Here is a 12442-nt window from a genome sequence, read left to right as displayed (position 1 = left end):
AAGAGTTGGGGATACTGAGCATTATTATATATCACCTGCAGCCTAAATACTGCCAGTATGTCAATTCTAAATCAGAGATCTACACCGGAGCCATTTAACTAATTGGTGACTGGGGGTTATGCAGTTTGTTTTTTTTGCCATGAGAACTGCTGTCACACGTCATGAATGGGTTAACACTTCACTGTCACACCCTCCCCTCTAAACATCTCAGATAAGTTGGTACTTACCAATGGATCATTCTGCCCCCACCTCCTCTGGTTGGGGCATCTCCTACAGACCCCAGGCAGTGGCTGTGTGCAGGGTGCCCGGCGAGCAGCGTGTAGAATGCGCTCACTGAACTTGTTTACAAACTGTACAATGTATCCAGATTGGCAGAGCCCTGCTAGCCCCGCCCTAACTCACACGTAGCTGACCCGCTTGTCCCCGCCCCGTCTCAATCATAGTAAGCCGTCAGTACACGCCCCCTCTCACGTGACCAGTGTGTATGTGACGTTTCCTATTCCCAGCAGTGGGGCCACTTTCGTTTCAAACAGCTGAGTGCAGGAACACCGGAAGTGAGTGAGGGCTGCAGGAGCGGAAGTGGAAGGCTGCAAGTACAGCATATGAGGTGAGTCAGTCAGTCCTTATAGATAATGACAGCAGAATGGATCATAGTGACAGTGGGTGTACAGCCTGGAACAGTGTTACCATTCTATAACCTGTCTATACTCAGTGTATAATCTATAAGCAGGTGGCTGTGCTGGTATTTACACCAGAGGAGGGTTTAGGGAGAATTGAGGAGGAGGTTGTAACAGATGGATGATTTCCAGATCAGTGAGATTGATTTTAGTTTGTGTTTTTATTTCACTCTCACTTGTGCTTTCCATAAATACACAATAGTGTGTTTGTTGTTCAGGGTCGAAAATGCTGTTTTTAATCAAAATAACAATTTCCTATAAGGGAAACTACTACATATTGTGTTGTTGCCTTCCATTAGCCACATCATAGTTCCTTCACCATATTGTGAGTCAGAGGATGTAATACATTTCTGGTTATCTCTGTAACTGTGTTAGTTTATCTAAATTAATTTAGGTCAAGATCCTGTTTGTTTTTAAATGTCAGGTTTATGCCAGAAGTATCCATTGTGGACATGAAAATGCTCTGTACCCAATCTGGAGTGCAACACTTTCTGCTTTGTCACATTGAAACCATGATACATATGTTTTAGAAGAACACTGTGATTTGTTCCCAGTTCCTAACGCCTTAAAGGAGACCTTCTGTTTTTAGTTATTCCATATATTTACCAAAAGTGTTTTTTTGCAAGGTCTGTATAGTAAATTAAGAAATCCAAACACATTCTGGAACTAGGCACTAATACCTTGTCTGTAATCATTGTAAATTACCTTTTGCCATTGAATATAGTTGCAGGAAGAGGAGAAACTCTAGCATCGATTCTTCCTACTGTAGCTCCACTCTGCCCACTGGAGATCCTCATAGAGAAGTATTGAGAGGCAGGACACCGTTATGACCTCACATTTGCTTTGAGCAGGGACACAAGTGAGTAAGTGAATCATCCTAGCTGATGTTTGTAGGTTGCAACCAAGGAGCATGATAAAATAAAAGGGACATTCTTAACTCCTAAGGCACTTCAGCACGCTAAAGTGTTTTATGGATTTGGAGTGTCCCTTTAAATGAATAGAAACATGTATTCTTAATGCGTATCTCCCTATTTTCAAGCTCCCACTGCAAAATTAAATGTGAAAAATGTGGTTATGGAGTACGGGTAAATATATTTTACTTTCCTTTTTCCGGAGCTGAGACTCACTAGGTGCTTCCACTAATCCTGCAGGCATTGCTTCTTGTCGACAAGCACATGCACAATAAGTGCTACACTCATCCAATCAAATGCCTTTTATAGGGAAGCTATGAATTCAATGCTTCCTTATGATCAGCAATTGATGATGCTTGGCGTCAAACTCTGTTGTTGCTGCGGAAGCACCCTCTAATGGCGGTCAGGAAGACAGTCACTATAACTTTGTTTAGCCCTACAATCAAAACATTGCTGTATTTACTAAACGACTGTGTTCTAGATTGCAGGACTAAAATGACAAGGGCACTGCACCAAGACTACATTAATTTAAATTGAGTGGTCTGGGTGCCTGTAGTGCTACTTATAATTACATTCAAAAAAAAACAAACAAAACACAGCACACTGGGTGAGGGGGAGGTTAAATGTATTTATTGCAGTTTCTCAGAAACATTATAGGGTAAAGCGAAAAGGAGCATTTCACTCAGACCACTTTAATGAGCTGAGGTGGTCTAGGTGCCTTTAGTGTCCCTTTAGAGCATCTGTCACTTTGCAGGCTTTACTTTCAAATCTTTTTTCACCCCTATATTTCTCCTTGTTAATGAACTATTTTGTTTTTTTCTTAATCTTTATTTCATATTAAAAATCAACAACATTTTATATAAAGGGTCACACATAAATATAAACATACACTCAAAAACTTCAAACCTAACACTAAATACAAAAAAAATACAGTAACACTTCACAGTGCATACATTACATTCAAACACATCATCCCAACACCATGTGCCTTAATCCTTGTACTAATAGGTTTTAGTCCTTATCTATTTAACCATGAGTCCAATATTTCATATCTCTCTAAAGAATTAAAAAAAGGCATACTTAGATCTTTTTCCATCCCAATCTGTAAGTGTAATTGCGTTTTGATTATGTCCCACGATAGATCACATGATTGACCTCAGTGGCGCACTAAGGGTAATTTTAAAAACAACAAAAGAGTGAGTAATTAAAACAGATGTTTTTTTTCCAAAACAGCTCAGGCCACTGCATATGTAAAAGCCAATTACAGGATTTGTATCTAATTTAACATTAGTCATATCTTTTATATGTTCAAAAAGCTTATTATAGGCTTTCTTAATATTTTAAAATTAATCTTTCATTTTGAAAAAGTAGGGACTTATTTTTAATTTAATTATTTACATGGATACCATAATGTGTTGTAAATGGTTGAGCGTAAGCAAAGTTTAACCCCTTAAGGACACATGACGTGTGTGACACGTCATGATTCCCTTTTATTCCAGAAGTTTGGTCCTTAAGGGGTTAATATCAGTTGCAAAGTGAACTACCCCCACAGCCCATTAGTAAAAAGGATCCCACAGAAGGGCAAACCTACAAAGTGACAGAACCGCTTTAAAGCAACACTATAGGTACCTGTACCACATCAGCTCATTGAAGTGTTCTGGGTGCAGTGCCCCTGTCAGTTTAACCCTGCAATTGTAATTATTGTAGTTACTGATAATCTGCAATAATTACATTGTAGGGTTAACTCCACCTCTAGTGGCTGTCTACCAGAAATACTAGTCGCCCCTACCCCCCATGCAAAGGGAAAGCTTTGGATTGGCTGAGATCGTCAGTATTGAAAATCTTAGCCCGAAAAAATTGCTGTGGTGAAGCTAGCAGACCAGGGGATAGGTGAGTAAATCTTTCTCTGAGCTTAGAAGCCAAATACTCAAAAGCAAGTGAAGGAATCAAGTGATCTGTATGTATCCGAGGATACGAGCGGTGTACAGATGGGATACGACAGAGAAAGGTTGTAAGGAATGAGGTATTAAGGGCAGAGCTGATAGGCTTCTTGAAAGTAGTGTTTTTTTTTTTTTTTTTAATATGACTTCAGAGATGGGATAGAGGGGCAATCTGGTTACTATTCAGTACGACAAGAAGAGGGTTAGGATAATCAAAGTGGGAAACAAGAATTTGTTTTTAAGGTGAAAGCGACAGAATTTGGTGATAGATTTTATGTAAGGGATGAAGGAAAGGCCAGAGTCAACAAACATACAAGGCGGTGTTAAGGTCATGATGGCTCCATTGACCTTAAGGGAAACTGGACCAGAAGTAGCCATAGAAGGAGAAAAGAGAATGAGTCTGCTCTTGAGTGGTTGTTTTATGAATCATATAGTCATCCAATCAGGAACAAAGGATAGGTTGTCAGTGATGCGATCTAGCAGACAGGGAGTAAGATTGGGCGAAGAGAGGCAGATTTGGGTATCGACAGCGTACAGTTGAAAGTTGCGGGATATCAGGTCACCAAGAGAGGCAGTGTAAATTGAGAAAAGAAAAGATCCCAGTGTGGAGCCTTGAGGAACTCCAACCAAGAGAAGCACAGTAGGGAAGGAGGAACCAGAGAATGAGACATTGAAGGAGTGATCAGAAAGGTAGGAAGAGAACCAGGAAAGAGCAGTGTTGCAAAGGTTGAGGAGAAGTGGATGATCAACAATATTGAGAGCGGCAGAAAGATCAAAAACAATATGTAGCGAATATCCGGCTTTGGATTTGGCTCCCACAAAGTCATTAGTCAGGGTGGTCTCAGTGAAATGTTGGGAGCAGAAGTCAGTCTGTAGCAGGTCTAGTAAGGATTTGGAGTTCAGATAGTCTGTATTAGAACTTGAACAAGTCTTTGTTACATTAACTCATGTTGCCCAGGCTATGGCACATGCCTGAGGAATGGGATCTTTTCCATAGTCCCTCTCCTCGGCGGTTCAGACTCCAGGCTCTGTAGATCCACCCACTTCTATGGCACGGTGTCGGCGTCATGACGCTGATGACGTCGCTGTCAGACAAAACTGTTGAATACAAACTTTTAGGAAGGGGAAGTGTGGCTATAAAGTAAATAAAATGTATCTTTATTATGTGAATAAAAATAAAATGTATCTTTATTATGTGACGGTAGTAGTTTATATCACCGTCCAGTAATTCCTTTTTCCCCATAAAAGAATATTCCCAATAATCCACAGGAATGAATATCTCTGGTAACACGAAATAATTCACACATGAGCCAAGGCTTAATGCTGGAACAAGACTTTACTGGAAGTAACACAAGCTACAGTTTCTTTTATGCCCCGCTCCCATGCAGGGGAGGGACACACACGTTATGTACAGTAGCCAATAAAACAGATGTTACAGCCCACACAAAATCCTCCCCTCTGCCTGTGATTCAATTATCTTATACAATAGAAGATGCAATTATCACAGGCAGGAAAAATACAGTTTTTACAGCATATTCATAACTTCTAAAATATACCGTATATACTCGAGTATAAGCCGACCCGAATATAAGCCGAGGCCCCTAATTTTACCCCAAAAAACTGGGAAAACGTATTGACTCGAGTATAAGACTAGGGTGGGAAATGCAGCAGCTACTGGTAAATCTCTAAATAAAATTAGATCCTAAAAAAATTATATTAATTGAATATTTATTTACAGTGTGTGTGTGTGTATGAATGCAGTGCAGTGTGTATGAATGCAGTGCAGTGTGTATGAGTGCGGTGTGTGTGTGTATGAGTGCGGTGTGTGTGTGTGTATGAATGCAGTGTGTGTGTGTGTATGAATGCAGTGTGTGTGTGTGTATGAATGCAGTGTGTGTGTGTATGAATGCAGTGTGTGTGTACGAGTGCAGTGTGTATGAATGCAGTGTGTGTGTGTATGAATGCAGTGTGTGTACGAGTGCAGTGTGTATGCATGCTGTGTGTGTGTGTGTGATGCAGTGTGTATGAGTGCAGTGTGCTTGTGTGTATGAATGCAGTGTATGTGTATGAGTGCAGTGTGCTTGTGTGTGTGATGCAGTGTGTGTGTACGAGTGCAGTGTTTGAGTGTGTGATGCAGAGCCTTGGTTGGGGTGGGCTTTTTTTTATTATTTTAATACTAATTGTTTTTTTTTGTTATATAATTTTTTTTAATTATTATAATTTTTTTATTTTTTAATAATTTTTCATTATTATTATTAATATTTGTATTATTATTTTCGTCCCCCCTCCCTGCTTGCTAGCTGGCCAGGGAGGGGGGCTCTTACTCCCTGGTGGTCCAGTGGCAGTGGTTGTTCAGTGGGGGGGAGAGGGGGGCTGTCAGAGCTGTAACTTACCTCTCCTGCAGCTCCTGTCAGCTCTCTCCTCCTCCGCGCCGTCCGGTCAGCTCTTCTGTCAGCTCCCACTGTAAGTCTCGCGAGAGCCGCGGCTCTCGCGAGACTTACACTGGGAGCTGACCGAGGTGCTGAACGGACGGCGCGGAGGAGGAGAGAGCTGACAGGAGCTGCAGAACAGGTAAGTTACAGCTCTGACAGCCCCCCTCTCCCCCCAGTCTGTATTATGGCAATGCAAATTGCCATAATACAGACTATTGACTCGAGTATAAGCCGAGTTCCGGTTTTTCAGCACAAAAAATGTGCTGAAAAACTCGGCTTATACTCGAGTATATACGGTACATCGCATTCACATAAGAATTATATATTCACAATCAATCCATTCAGGGGAACAACATATAAAAAAATGGCATGAATCAGACCAGGGGTTCAGAAGTTAGTAAAGTATCTTTTGGGGCCTGGCTGGCAGCATGTCTATCTGGCCCAAACCGGTTTTACAGAGCCCTCTATCCTGGAGACAATGGGGAAAATAATTCAATTATATCCAGGGATAGAGGCAGACTCCATTGAGCACATGTTACCAGTAAAACACAAAAGGATACAAAAATACATAACTCCTATCATACTGAATTGACCTTATTACACAAATTTCAACTGCAGGGAGAAGGCATACCTGAAGGCACACAGGTAAATACATACAAATCCTTCACATATTATATCTATCCATAGAATGTGACGGCAGATCAGAACAATTCGGCTCATCTAGTCGGCCCAATTTTCTAAATACCTCTCCTTATCCTTCAGCCCAGTTACTCCATTGAGCTTCCCAGAAAATTTCTCAAGTATTCATACTACTAACTTGTCTACCCATTCTTTAACTTTGGCCACACTATCAAATATGAAAGATGTGTTGTTGTTCCAGATTATCAATTTCACGGGAAAACCCCATAGATGATTTTTTATTTTTATTTCCCTGAACAAGGTAGTAATTTCCTTAAACTCTTTCTTTTTTCTCTTGTTGTAATTGATAAATCGTGATAGAAGGACAGATTTGTAAATCTTTTGTCTGTTGGAGTAAAATTTCTGGCTGCCTTGAGGATCTTTTGTCTGATATAGAAGGAGGAGAAACAAATTATTATATCTCTAGGTAGTTCTTCAGGAATCCCTCTCGGTATGGGTCCCGGTGGGCGCGCATCATTGCGGCGGCATTCCCACACATCAAGGGGAATGCCACCGAATACTTACCTGACTTGCTGGCACCCGCCGGGTCCGCTCATGCCCGCGAGCGGACTGAGACCCAGCGGGCCCATCTCGTTTTGGCGGCATTCCTATGTGGTAATGGGAATGCCGCCCATCACTCACCTCAAGCCTCTGACAGGAACTCCTCCCCCTCTCACAGCGGCCGGGTCTGTAATCATTAGAGACGCCGGCCGCTGCAGATTAGATCCTTTTAAGGGTTTGTGATTAACCCTTAGAATGCCGTTCCATTTGGAACGTGTGGGTGATGTCACACACACACACGTTCACTATCACATGATGTCCCTGTAGCCAATAAGGGAGCACCTTATGCTATATATACCTTTTTGTTATCCATTTCTCTGTGCCCTGTCGTTTCCATTCTGGTTATCCGAGAGCGCATTTCTGGTATTGATTCTTGTGTATTTTGACCTTTGCTTTCCTTCTGACTATCCGATCTCTGTACTCCTTGACCTTTGGCTTGGCTCCTGACTATCTTGACCTCTATATTCCTCGACCTTTGGCTTGTTCACTATTTCCGTGATTTCTGCGTTCTTGTCCATAGCTTGTCTTGTGGTTTTTCCTTTTTTTTTTTTTTTTTTTATTCTTTTTTTTTTTGCAGTGCATATGAGGGTAACATATAGGCATGTGGTACCCCAAAGGCAATCCACATGCATATTTCAAAACAAAGAGTACATAACATGGAGAGCATGGTAGTACAATGCACTATATTTACGAACAAGCTTAAGTCATGCTATTTAGGCAGTTTATAGATTGAGATTCTATCGACGTTAAGTATAATAGGCTAGCGTTGGTAAGTAACTCGGTTGCAATGACATGGAGCCTATACATCTTTAATGCGATTTGTTATGTTTGGTGTTCCCAGCAATATCAGGCGTAATAGCAATTGACATTCAGATTATCATGCTGGCATTTAGAGACAGTGAGTTGGTAGCCTAGTGGTGTTGTGTAAAGTCGCAAGCTGGGTAAGTTACAAGTTGCTAAGGCAAGGCTGGGCTCTATGCGGAGTGTGGTGCACGGGGCGACAGTGATCCGCACCTGGCCTATCCCTACAGTGAGTGTAACCGGCTGAAGAAAAGTACAGTGCTTAAATGTGGTGGAAGCTCGGTAGAAATTAAATTTAGTAGGCCGAGATTTCCACGTGGCATATGTGTATGTTGGTGTATCAGTTAGTCAGTTACACGTAGCTAAGATACAATCAACAGTGTACTGAGCAAGTGCAGGAATGCAGAAACTGAAAACACTTCCCCTCCTCCATTGTTCTGGGTGAGCAATGTGGTCTAACAGGTAAGGGAAGTTAGGCTTTGTTCAGCTGATTGGGTAAAGAGTATATGTGGGAAGAGTTAAAGGGACACTATAGTCACCTGAACAACTTCAGCTTAATGAGGTTGTTCAGGTGAGTGCTACAGCTACCCGGAGCCTTTTTCTTGTAAGCACTGTATTTTCTGAGAAAATGCAGTGTTTACATTGAAAGCTTGGAACACAGCTTGTTGCAGTCAATCAGACAGCCACCAGAGGGACTTCCGAGTTCAGAGGCCCTAAAAAGGCCTCTCGTCCGATGCATTCTGGGTGAATACATCAGACGGGCTATCGGCACACAAAGCACTGTGAATGCGCTTTGTGTGCTGATAGCCTGTCAGCACTGCTGTGGGCGTGTCTTCAGCTGACCGCTTCAGCTGACAGCTGAAGTCCGAACCCACAGGGACGCTTACTGTCCACAATAGTGGTTGAAGGGGGGGGGAGACCTACTCTCCTTCCCCCACCGCTGTGCGGCGGGTGGGGGCCCTAAAATTATCAATAAGGGGGGACCTATTGTCCCCCCCCGGCCCCCACCCCTGATCGGTGGGTGGGGGCCCTAAAATTATCGATAAGGGGGGGGGGACCTACTGCCCCCCCCGGCCCCCACCCCTGTGCGGCGGGTGGGGGCCCTAAAATTATCAATAAGGGGGGGGACCTACTGTCCGCCCCCGGCCCCCACCCCTGTGCGGCGGGTGGGGGCCCTAAAATTATCAATGAGGGGGGGACCTACTGTCCCCCCCCCAGCCCCCACCCCTGAGCGGCGGGTGGGGGCCCTAAAATTATCGATAAGGGGGGGGGCCTACTGTCCCCCCCCCCCGGCCCCCACCCCTGTGCGGCGGGTGGGGGCCCTAAAATTATCAATAATGGGGGGACCTACTGTCCCCCCCCCCCCGGCCCCCACCCCTGAGCGGTGGGTGGGGGCCCTAAAATGATCAATAAGGGGGGGTCCTACTGTCCCCCCCCGGCCCCCACCCCTGTGCGGCGGGTGGGGGCCCTAAAATTATCAATAAGGGGGGGACCTATTGTCTCCCCCGGCCCCCACCCCTGAGCGGTGGGTGGGGCCCTAAATACAAAGGGGGGGGACCCTAGTTAACCCTCTGCCCCCACCCCCAAAAAAAAAAATTATCTCCCTACCTACCCCCCTCACCCTAAAAATAATGAGGGGGGGAACATTAACTAAAAACCTGTAAAAAAAAAAAAAAAAAAATGAGATAAAAAAAACTTGCCATTCGATGTTTTCTTTCTTCTAAAATCTTCTTTCTTCTGCCCCAAAAAAGGGCAAATAAAAATCCATAATAACCGACGCAATTTAAAAAAAAAAAAAAACGAGCGCAAAAAAAATAATCCATCTTCACCCATGGAGGGCTCCCTGCAGACTGAGCTCCGCAGGGTGGGGAAGGCTTATAAAGCCTTGCCCCGCCCTGCAATTAGGCTAAGAACACTCTGATTGGTGGGTTTAAACCAATCGGAGGGCTCTTTGTCATTTTACAAGCGTGGGAAAGTTCTTTGGAATTTTCCCACGCTTGTAAAATGACACAGAGCACTGTGATTGGATGGATTTCAAGCCATCCAATCACAGTGCTCTGTGTCATTTTACAAGCGTGGGAAAGTTCTTTGGAATTTTCCCACGCTTGTAAAATGACACAGAGCACTGTGATTGGATGGATTTCAAGCCATCCAATCACAGTGCTCTGTGTCATTTTACAAGCGTGGGAAGCGTCCTATTGGGCCCCCGCGATTTCGTCATTTTGACGAAAAAGGGGGCGCGGCCTAGCGGCGAGCTCGGCGCTGGAACGGAGGTAAGTTTTTAATATAAAAACACCTCGAAATTTTTTTTTAATGAATGAAAGTACATATAAAAGCAAGAAGGAAGGCTGGGGGACCTGTCTTTCTTGCTTTTATATGATGACTATAGAGTCCCTTTAACTATAGGAGGAGCCTATATATATATGTCTATATCATGCATTTACACAGTCAGTTCTGGGCTCAGATCTTGTTGTATTTTGGTGACATTAGTCCCTCTGAGCCCCGGTCGGTGAATCGAATAAAGAATCTCTTCCTTCCTGAAGAAACCTGTGTCCACTTCTATGTGCTTGGCTTCCGTCAGTTTCTCCGGTATCATTTGGTGCAATTGGCGGGGAAGCTCATCGTTCAATGGTAGCTGAGAAGCAGAGGCGTGAGACGGTCTATCTTTGCCCACGCTCCCTACGGCTGCACCCCTGAACTTCTGCGTGGACCTCCTTTAGTCTCAGCGCCACTGGTCTGTTGTCCAGGAGATCATCGGCCTCTACGTAGTAAGTGCTGGGGTGCCCCCGTCGATGAGTGTGAACCCAGGTTCAGGAACGAGGAGGTAAGACGACTACTGTTTTAGACGGTGGACCCACTAGGGGTATTGGATACCGATTGTGCCGTAGGCCCATAAGGGGTTATTTGTGTATGGAATCTGCCCCCTCCAGTGGAGGGAAGGAGCGAAGGCGCACCGCTCGTAATTAAACGCCCTGTAGTCAGCCCGTTTAATTTTGGTTTGGAGTCAGGATGGGTTCTGTGTAAATAGCCCAAGCCGGACACCGGTGTCTTGTCTAGACTAGCGTTCTAGGGTGTATATTACGTTCGCTAGGTCGGAGGGACCGGGAGATTAAGCGGCGTCTGTGTAAATTCGGTCCGCTAGATCTCAACCTATCTTGGCTAAGTGGGAAGGCGTGTAAATTTGGAACCCACTAGACTTTTGATAGAGTATATAGACTATGAGGGTTCTGTTGCAAATTCCGCCCTCTATTTCGCTATATGTGGTGCTTGGGCAGTGTGGCTAACCAAAACGGATGTAAATAGTTTTAGGTAGTCCATCAAGGTACTGGCCAATAGATTAGTTGGGAATTGTAAATGTGTTAAGATTGTTGTAGTAGAGCATATATCTTGCTAGATAGCGTGAGCTCTGCCGTCTAGCTAGAGTGTGAATAGTGTGTAACTGTATTATAGCGCACGGTACCATAACCATGTATAATAACTACTGATATTGTAAATAACTACTAATAACTGTCGTCTATGTTGTATGTTTAACACCATAACCACTACTAATTGAACTGTGACTTTAAATTGTACTCTAACCAATGCTAACCGTACTACAACTACTGTTTGTAAAGACGATGTTACTGGGGTGTGTTATAGACGGGTAATTCAGATATAGGGAATTATAGCGTGGGTGACTGTATAGTTTCGCCAAAGGGCACAGTATTAGTTATTTAGTGACTGGTGTAACAGCTGTGTGTGTACGGGAATACCCTGAGTGTTTTGTTGTGTGCGTTTCGCCTAGTAACTGTACCACGTGGTGCTGTTGCCAAGGGAACGAGTGTGACTGTTGGAGGTGTGTTTGTTGTGTTTCTTTGAATTAGACGCTCCGTTGCTAAGTATGGGTGCGCCAGATTCAAAGATTGTTGATCCCTTAGAATGTATGCTAAATAACTTTAAAAAGGGATATAATGTGTGTGATTTTGGGGTTAAATTGGCTCCAAATCACCTGCCTACCTTATGTAGTAGAGAATGGCCTCTGTGGTAATCTGTCTTGATTTAAATCTAGTGCAGCATGTACATGTGGCTGTATCTATTATGCTTGAATTCTATGACCAGTTTCCATATTTTGAATGTTAAACAGTTTGTGTTACTAGATGGTTACCAAAACTGGTTTGTCCATCCCCAATGGAATCTGACCCATCTGACCATCCCTCAACTAAATTCTTTAGCATAATCTGGTGCAGCTGGTATGTCCACCTGTGCTCTATTGTCCCTGGCTCTCAGATGCCTGTCCCCTTGCTTTAAGCCCTCCTACTTCTGTGCCTACCTATTCCCCCCCCCCCCCCCCAACTAGTTCTTTGTACCCTGAGGCCCTTTTTGGTGGAAGGGTATTTTAGTGTTTTTTTTTTTCTTAGAATTCTTAATAACAGTAACTGAGTCCACTGAATCAGATAATTCTC

General features: G+C 43.7%; 1 protein-coding gene across 4 annotated transcripts in view; it reads left to right on the top strand.

Annotated features, from left to right (window-relative positions):
* The first annotated feature begins 482 nt into the window (after positions 1-482).
* PARP11 (poly(ADP-ribose) polymerase family member 11) overlaps positions 483-12442 on the top strand; it is a 63319-nt gene continuing 51359 nt past the window's right edge. For 2 of the 4 annotated variants that reach the window (XM_063445379.1, XM_063445377.1), the window contains exon 1: positions 483-607. The gene's annotated coding sequence lies outside the window, so the exon portion shown is untranslated. Of the gene's footprint in view, positions 608-1401; positions 1541-12442 lie in introns of all 4 variants that reach the window. The other 2 variants (XM_063445378.1, XM_063445380.1) reach the window with 2 other exon arrangements.

This window comes from Pelobates fuscus, chromosome 3 (genome assembly GCF_036172605.1).
Source record: "Pelobates fuscus isolate aPelFus1 chromosome 3, aPelFus1.pri, whole genome shotgun sequence".
Classification (NCBI taxonomy): Eukaryota; Metazoa; Chordata; class Amphibia; order Anura; family Pelobatidae; genus Pelobates; species Pelobates fuscus.
Note: the sequence above shows the minus strand (reverse complement) of the source record. Positions and strands in the feature narration are given on the sequence as shown.